We start from the raw sequence: 9374 nt of genomic DNA, 5'->3' as shown, positions 1-9374 counted from the left end.
TCTAAAGCCCCACTGGTAAAAATGTTCCCATGTGTCCTGAAGTTTTCACACAAGTAGCTGGCTGATGTTCCTGGGTTGCTGGTCAGCATAGGTCTCCTGAGTCATCGAGGGCCTTGAGCAAGAGATACAGGGTATCTGAAGCTCAAGACCTTAAAAAAATAATACGTGTAAAGAAGTGCAGTGTAAAATGAAGTTATACACTCTTAGATTATTTGCTGTATTACATGCTTGTTTATAAAATTTTCCCTTCTGTTGTAAATTTGTAACAGGCTAAAAAAAGGGGAAGAAAAATAGATTTTGATGCAGTTTGCTTTTTGCAAAGTTTTTGTGTTGATCATCTGAATTGACTTGTACTTGCAGCTGCTTAATAACAGATAACCCATGGAAGGTAGAGGGATTCTGTTCCAACTGAAGTCAGTGTTGCATTTTCTCCTCACCTCACTCTAAACACTTGATGTTTGTAGTGTTGGCACAAAGGATAGATCAGTATATATCCAAAGCAAACTGTGGCCTCAATTGTTTAGTCCTTGGTCGCACACTCTGCCCCTGAAGATTATATAGTTCAAATCTGTTCAAGGGTTGACTTGAGAGAAAACATTAGGTATGTTTGTTTTTGGAGAAACCTCTGTTAAACAGCATGTGGAGTGTTTTTTGACCAGGATAGCCGCCTTTTTCTGGTGATGTAGCCAATATAGGAAAATCTGACTTGATTTTGCTTATCCTGTGCCAGTAAAGATGCTTATCCCATGTAGGAGAGAAGAAGAGTCTGCCTTAGTGTTTGATACTCTACAAGGGGAGCAGGGATCGACATTAGCCCAAGCTGAGGACATCTAGACTGTTGCAGATGAGGGGTGTGGGCTGGATAGATAAGCAAGGATCTACTTTACTGTGGCTAAAAATACCGTGTCCCAAAATAGCATGCACTGGTTGGGTGCTATGTGTAGACATTGGCTTCAGTTACTCATAAGAATTTTTTGGGGAAAGGGGTACATCCCTTAGTCACCTTTCAAATCCTGCCCTCCCATGAGCAGCATGGGATATCCCAAAGCCCTCTTAAAGATCTCAGAAACAAGCAAAAACCAAAACCCCAAACCAAAAAATTCTACTGGCTTAAGCTACAAACATGAGACTACCATTACCCCACTGTGCCTCTAGAGTCCTTGGATCTCTGGCAGTGCTGAGATAGCGGAACTTGGTGATTTAGCATTCTGCTTTCCATTTTGGGGTGTGGGTTGTTTTTTTTAAGTTTGTCTTAGTCAATTAAGTGGACAGCATCTGGCCACACAATTTGTGACTGTTGGGTAGGACTGTGATCATAGTCTGGAAGGGTAAAGGTGATCTGTGGTGCTGTACCGTTGCCTTTCTGTGGTAAGTCATACCCACATAAACTACTCTTAGACTTAACCCGTAGCCTGCACTGTTGTCAGGCATTGATAGCTAATTGCTCTGGAGCCACTAAAAGCCCATAATTCTCATTTGCAGGAAAGCTGTAAATTCCATCACAAAATCAATGGGATGCTGGGATCCGAGTGCCTATGGCAAAGTCTGTCTGAGAGCCCTGTTTGGATGTCCTGTGTTTAACCCAGGTCATGGTGCCAAGTGTTTCCTGCTGGTTGGCTCTGAGATGCTCAGTTGACGGGAGACTTTCAGCCTCAGGCCGCTGGGGAGTTCTTTGTTCAGTGTGTGGAGCTCACGCTGATACCCGCTGTGACTTAAATGCTGTCTGGTTTGGATGTTGCTATATTCACAAGGATGAGCTGTTTTCTAGGATGCTAAACTAAACTTTGGAGCAGAAAAAGCTACACCAAGAAGGTGCTATGTGCTTGTAGATGCTTTTTTCCGCCCACCCAGCCTGGCTGGTGATTAGGGAGTGCACTCCATGCTCCTGGCTGACACAGTAATGGTCTTGGCACTCTGCAGCGTAGCTTTGACAAACACCTAAATAACTGCTGACCTTTGGTTTGTAAATCACTTAGGCGCATCTCGCAGGCGGTCTCCCTGCTCGCTTTCACTTCTGCATAAGCAGGTTATTACTGAGCGTGCTTTGGGAAACATTTTCAACCCAGCAGAGCCTGCCTTTTGTTTATTAAAATTTCTCCTGCAAAGATGACATTTTCCAAGCTCTAGTGTCACGTCTGGACAAAGCAGACTACACTCTCTTATTAGAGACGATGTAAATCCCAGTCACCCTCGCAAACATATGGGAACTATTGAAATCCCTTCTGCCTACAAATCATTAATTGGCGACGATATTCTGAATTCATCATCTTGTCAGTGGGGTTCCTGTTTGAAGAAGGCACTGACAGTAACAGCTGAGCAATTTCTCTCGCTGGGGACACTGAGGTTGTAAATATGACATGGTCTAATCTCCTTATATAATGTGCTTGCTCTCTCAATTAATACAGGCAGCGATATAGTAGTTACTCTAAAGAACCCAAACTACTTGGATTTTTACACCTCCTTTGGCAACATGGCCCATTTATCAGCAACTGCTATGAGACAGCTAGATGTAAATTGCGAGTGTTTTGGGACATGTTTATAAAGGACCAGTGTTAAGGTTCATTATTCACAAGAGTAAATTGCTACTTTAGTTAATAAGAGAAATTAAAGCAGTTGCTCTGAATTTCTGTGTTGGTTTCCAGAACAGTGATTTGGTGCCACTGAAGGACTGATGGTTATTGGCTTTGCTTCAGTTCACCCGGTGCTGTCTGAACAACAGCTCCTTGAGGAAATGTTCCTCAGCACATTCAGTAACTGGAAAATGCCCAGTTTCAAGTGTGCTTGCCCCATTTCAAGTCACCTAGTGGTGGTCTCTTCCTTAGCAGGCAGTACTCGACCAAAGGTGAGATCCTAAAATGCTGTTAAACTTGATGTAGGACCATTGAAATATCTGTTTTCACCTATTTAGGGTTTTGGCCAAATCATTTCTTACCTGCCCCAGGCAACTTTTTCCTTTGTCCTGCACTGGCAAAGGTGAGTCTTATGGTAACTTCCTCACCTTCAGCCCAATATGTTCTCAGTGGGAAGCCAGATGTGCTTATTTTTATCCCCTCAAAGGCTCTAGAGCCCGTGCTACTGGAAGGCAGGGGATCTTGACATGTTAAGCTGATGGGACACAAGTACACTTGCAGTGGTGAGGTCCTGCCAGTGACTGCGGAGCAGGAGCTGGGGATGTAATTGATCTGCAGAGCCTGCGATTTTTTTCAGCTGCTTTTCAGAGCTGAATCACTAATTAAATATTTGAGAACAGAAAGAAAAGGAAAAAAGCATTGAATGAGCCAAGCTGAAGAAGCAAGTAATGAGTTCAGGAGGCCACAAGGCTCTCCTTAACCAGAAATGGTGCGTGCTGTGACCTGAAGGGACAGCTGCAAGGCATGGACAGCATTGCGGATGTTTGAGGTGGACAAAACAATGGAGGAGAAGTCAGCGAGATCTTTCCTCACCCCACCTTCTTCTGAGGGAGGAACCTTGGAACTGAGGGCTGGAGAGAAGATGGGCTGGAGTATGGTTTTCTGTTTTTAGAAAGGAATTGCTGCAAGAGGAAATACTTATATTTTTTTTTTTTTTTACAACTGTAGAAGGTTCAGGCTCTTCTGCTCTCTTTAATATTCATGTTTGTTGTTTGATTATTCTTCCCTTGATCAACCTTACTGAACAAACTTCAAAGCATTTACAAAACAATATTTATTTTTGCTGATTGTTCAGTACATGTCTTGCAGTTCAGCTGAGCTTTTGCCAAGAGAAATGAGAATTTCTTAGAGAAAACAGACTGCAGAAAAACCCCATGTTCACAGGCCTTCTCTGGATATAATTAAAACTAATTGACATAGGTAGAGAGTTGATGTAGATCAGAAGTTGATCTGCCTAATCAGTACTCCGGTGATTTTGTTGCTGGCTGATTGGGGGTGAAGCAGAGTTACTCATCTTCCTCTGAGAGCGGCGCAATCAGTGCGGATGTTGGAAGGGACCTTCCCGGAGTGATGATTGCCCCCCTGTTGATGAGCTATTGGAAGGATGTAGGGAGGCAGTTGGGTTTTTGCAGCTGTGCAGGGGGAGGCAGAGGTGGTGATCCTGGGCTGGTGGGTAGCAGAGGCACTGGCCGGAGGGTTGGGGAGCAGCCGAGGACTGTCGAAGGCGGTGATGGCAGAGCTGTGCTTGATGGCTGTCATGTTTCTGTGTCTGCACAGCGGCTGTCCCAGAGGCCTGACTCGTGAATGAAACACATAGCTGATATCACAATAAAACAAATGTGTTATTTTAACAAACAAATGCAGTGTGTGTGGTTCCCCAGGTGATGCAGTGCTGCTGTGCAGCTCTTGCCTTCCCTGTTCCCTTATTTCTAGGAAAGGGAAACATGCTGCTGCACAGGTAACCTTGTTTTAGAATTCAGAATTTTGCTTGGAAGCAGCCAGTATTCCTGTTTTTCCATCTGACAGACTTGGGAAGGGGGCAACTTTCCTTCACCTCCCTCCACAACTCGCCTGTGTGTGTCTCTGCCTTGGGTCGGCTGAATTCTTGCTCTAAACTCCTTGTTGTGGATGCTAGAAAGGCAGCGTACGGCTAAATCCTGCCTGTCTATTGGTAGACTTCCCAGCTGGGACTCAGGTGAATAAGGCAAGTGTGCTTTTACCCTTGTGGTAGAGTGGAAAACAAGCAAAGTCCAGGGATAAAAAAAAAAACCTTTTAAATTGTTCTACTGGGAGGTGATTACATGGCAAGAGAAACATTGATGGAAATATTCAGTGTATGCAGAATACTGAATTTGGAAATACTGTTGCCTCTCCAGGGAGTTCTTTGCCCATCATTCATACTTCTTGTGTGTTTGATTAAAACCAAATTGGCTGGGAGTATAGAATAGTAGATGTTTATATAATTATGAGTTGAAGTGCCTAGTTAATTTTAATTAGGGACAAAACCAACCCGTGTCAGAGTAGCTGAATTTTTGGCTGCGCAGTGTGTATTATCTTTTCAAAGGTAAAGAAAATCACGGGGATGCTATATTTCAGCAGAAGGCAGTTGTTGCCGGAGGGGGAAAGGGTTTTATTCTGTAGAGAGGTGTGTGTATGTGTGTATATGGGTATTTTGTTCTGCAGCTGAAATAATTAACAAGAGCACGGGAATGTTTTTCCGCAGATCAAAACTGTGTTGAAGCAGAATTCATTAAATGTTACTGTTATTTTTCTGTGTGTATTTGCCTTCATTACAGGAGGCACGGTATCTGTGTATATGCAATACATTGTGCTTTGCTAATGAGTTGTAACCTTCTGCACTACCTTGTACGCTCGTAACCCCGATGGCTCTGAAGATCTCTCCTCGTTCTGCAGGGATGCTTTTAGGCCATTACTTCACCCAGCTTACCCTTACTGTGCCTTGCAGTGTGACTGCTGTGCAGTCACCTTCCAGAGGGACAATTAGGGAGTACTTTATTCCCCATACAAAGTGTAGATTGAGCAATGTAAATAAAATAGGGTTTGGAATCTGCCCTGAAAGTGTGAACTGTGAAGGTCATGTTTTGCTGCAGAGCCAAAAGGTATTTTGTGGCAGATTTTAAGGTATGCCTTTTGGTCTTATCCGAGATAACTAAATGATATTTAGTGGAATAGTGACTTTGATTTTAGCTTTCTTGAATATAGGCTATCCGTTGGCAGTGTAGGGAAGTTCTGAGATTACAGGGTGGGATAGGTGTTGCAGAAGAGAAGGAGTGTTGACTGTGGTGCCACTAGGTTCCTTTGATTGCCACCTTTGACTTTGGGGTTGCTTGGAAACAGCTTGCTTATTAAATTTGGATTTTAGAAACAAGGACTCTGGAGAAATACTAAGGATAAAGTACCTGAATGCTGTTTGGCAATGCAGTGAATTTAATTGCCTGGATTTAAGATGGAGCTGTCGCCGGCTGCCCACTCGGTCCCAGCACTGGAAGATGGCTCTGCAGAGTTGGAAAGCCTGCACACAAGCTGATGTGACCCATGTGGGGCTTGTCTGTGTGCCCTGTCCTGGGGCACTATCCCTGGGTGATCTTTAGCAAAGGGTGGCTGCAACCTCTCAAGCTACTGTAGGTCTGCCAGAGCTCGTTTGTCAGAACCCTCATTCCACCAAATCTGTGTGGGGTATTAGAGCAAAGTTGTACTGTTGTGTGTGGTGTTCATGATGTGGGTTTTCAGTTTGGTTTCTCATTTAGAAACACTTAGCAGTAGTTAATGATGTGTTGATGTTTCAATAATAAGCTCTGCATGCTTTATATCTTGGCCCTTTTAACTGATTTTGGGTTAATGTTGAGGCCGAGATCCAGGCTCTGCAGAAGGAGGCTGCAATAGTGCCTGGCATGAACAGCTTTGCAGTTTACTACTTTTTATTTCATTTCTTTGAGCACTGGATGCTCTTTCAGTGCTGGAGCAGGGGATCAGCATGAGACTCCAGACTGGAAATGAAATACATGGAAATGGCTACAGACCTCTGCAGAGAAAGACAAGTGTCTGTCTTGCAAAATAATCTTTCCCTCCCTGCCTACCCAAAGTCCTCAGGCTCAGATAAGAGCTTTTCTCCCCTTCCCATGCACAAGGCTGGCCTGTATTATTTATTTTTAAAGGGTTTTTTTTTTTTTAGAAGAGCTTTTACATTATATTTCTTTGCTCTCACGGTTCAAGCATGATTTAATATGTCAAAACTAGTTTGCTTAGCTGGCCTTGATTGTCTTGCATACTTCCACTAAAGCAGGGCAGTCATCCTTCCAGGCACACTGCTGCCCAGACAGATGAGGTGTCACAGCAGCTAGGACCTGCTCTCGTGTTGTGACAGCAGTAGCATCCTCCGACAAAGCCGGCGGTGGGGAATTTTGACGGCGGTAATGCCTACAGACACAGCGTGGGTCGGAGCAGCACAAGCCCACACCGGCAGATGCAGAGACAAGCTTATGCTCGAGAGAATTAATCGATCGTTCATGTGCAAAAGCATTTTGGTCCAGATTGAGAGTCTAGTATCAGAGAGAGAGAAAGAAACCATCCTGATGGTGCCTGTGCCGGGAGCCTGGCAGAAACAGCGCTCGGAGCCCTTGCTCGAGGGCAGTGCTGCCAGGCTGGGGCGTCTGGGTGCGGGTTTCCTGGCAGGAGTGAGCTGCTGTGTGATCTCGTGCTTTCTGCGGTCAGTGGGGATTTTATCATTGATTTCTGGTGGGAGGGAGATGATAATCCTTTATAATGTATTCTTAACAACTAAATGATTTCCTGGCTTAGATCTTTATTAATAGTGTTGCACTGGCTGCCAGCAGAGCACAGCCTATAGGATAGAAATTTAGTTTATAATAATTGATGTAACTGAGGTTAGACCTATAGCTCAGATAACGGTCTGATCCTGACCTCCAAGCCTCCTGAATATCAGAGGGTCTCTGGTTTTTTTGTGATTGTCTTGTTCTCATCTCTTGCGCAGGGGGATGCAGGCTAAAGTCCATCCACGTCTTTCTGCGCTGTGCTTTCTTGAAAAGACTAAGGAAGAAGTTTGAGTCACTCCTGACTCTGATCACAGTTTAAAATGGCTTGTGAGCCCTTTGCAGGACTTGGTGCATCGTAGGAAGCCTTCCCTAAGCTGCTGCCTTGGTGCTGTGTGCTCAGCTGACACTTGGCACTTGGCATCCTCCTCGCTGATGCCTTTGGGCTCTCTGCTCCTGGATGCGTCGGTAAGGCGATGCTCAGCAGTCAGGTCAGATATCTCCTGGTGCTTTTTTGCTGGTGTGCTGCACGGGGTTTTCACCCTCTGGGGTGTAGGATGACTGCCAGCTGGAAATCTGGTTCTCGGGGACAAGTGAAATGACAGTATGAGCCTGTTATTGACTGAACTGTGAGCGTGGCTAATGGCATTGACAAGAGCAGTGTCACCCTGATGGCGAAGGCAGTGAGTCACGCACCGGCTCTGACGTGTAGCCTGATAAGTGAACTAGTAGATGGGGTGGCCCTTACAAAATATTCTAGGGTACTATTTGGTGGCTTCCCAGCGATTCCAAGATGGAAAGGTACTTGGAGAGAGCCAAAAACTCTGCTTTTTTGGGTGGTTTTTCCAAAATAAGACTATGATAGAACTTGGAAAGTTTATTTATTGAGCAAAGGCTTCTGGTTTAACAAATTCAAAATTTACATGTTCCAAAGACTGATTTCCAGGTGCCATTGGGAAAAGTGTCGGGACACATTCAAATTAGCCTTATTGTTCCGTAATATCTTACTGGAGTACAAGGTTAATTAGTACCATAGGCAATATGCATTATTCATCACAGCAGTCAGGCTTTTCTTCTGTTGGGCTGCTGTATACCACAAATGGTTTCCCTTCCAATAACAAATCTTTGATATAGTGCTTTCATGTTTAATCCTGCCAAATCATATTTGTGATACGTAAATTATGTGGGCAGTCTGATGGAAAACATTTCAGGTGTTAAGAAGAACTATAATTTTGATGTTTAACTCCTGGCTTGCTTGGGCATAGATCTCCAGGATCGTGGGAAATACCAGATGATTTTATTAATGCCTGTCTGCAATCTGACTCAAACTGGGATAGCACGAGTGATGTCAGTAGTGCTGTGTTTTACAACAGTAGTGTTTTCAATGCTAATTATCAGCAATGTCTTTCACTTGCAAAGCCTATTTGTGCTGCAGAAGGTTTGTCAGCCTTGGTCAGTTCAACTCCGTACTCAGCCAGTAATGAGCCCGCCAGAGGAGAGTCGCCCAGTAGGAGGAATTAACACAGTGCTGTGATTCATCTGACCCCTCCTTTCCTTCAAGGCAGGGCACTTTCACCCTGAGATCCTGCTGCCTTCACTTGTCTGCCATTCAGGAGGTTGAGTCACTCCCGTATCCTGAGCTGATGGTGCTGCAGGTGCTGGTAGCGTGGAAAACACAGTGAGCTGCAGGGATCCCGCTCTGCCAGGGTGTCTGCTTAAAGAATAACATTAATCTGAAAGATCTGTGGGAGGTCTTTCACCGCTGCTTTCTAGTTGGGACACTTTGCCCTGGCTGCCTTCTGGAGGAGTTTTCCAGCTGTCTGTCAGCTGTACACACATGTATTAAACATGTAGGGAGGGGAAACTGAGGCACAAAGGCTGGGTGACTTGCTGAGGGTCCCATGAGGCAATTTTGACTGAGTGGGGAGGCTCTGGCTTCCTGCTTCTGCCACCCTTACTTCAAGATCATGAGCAATTCCTGTCTCTAGCTCTCCCAGAAAGGACCAAGGCATGCACTTGCTTTGCAGCACAGCCGCCTTGCACAGCGGACATGCCTTGCGAAGCAATGCTGTGCTGTAAGGGCTGATGGGGCTGGAGGAGAAAGGTGTCAGAGTTTTACCTTAAATAGCCCGTGGCAACAAATCCACCAGCCTTGCTGAAACATGGCAGGAAT

At 44.9% G+C, this 9374-nt stretch overlaps 1 protein-coding gene across 1 annotated transcript in view; it reads left to right on the top strand.

The window, feature by feature from the left end:
- The window catches only part of LOC104462463 (ephrin type-A receptor 5-like), a gene marked incomplete at both ends in the record, with an annotated part of 109028 nt that overhangs the window by 22835 nt on the left and 76819 nt on the right, over positions 1-9374 (top strand). The window lies entirely within an intron of this gene.

Source organism: Pterocles gutturalis, unplaced genomic scaffold (genome assembly GCF_000699245.1).
Source record: "Pterocles gutturalis isolate BGI_N339 unplaced genomic scaffold, ASM69924v1 scaffold18417, whole genome shotgun sequence".
NCBI classification, from domain to species: domain Eukaryota; kingdom Metazoa; phylum Chordata; class Aves; order Pterocliformes; family Pteroclidae; genus Pterocles; species Pterocles gutturalis.
This window is presented reverse-complemented; position numbering and strand designations above follow the sequence as displayed.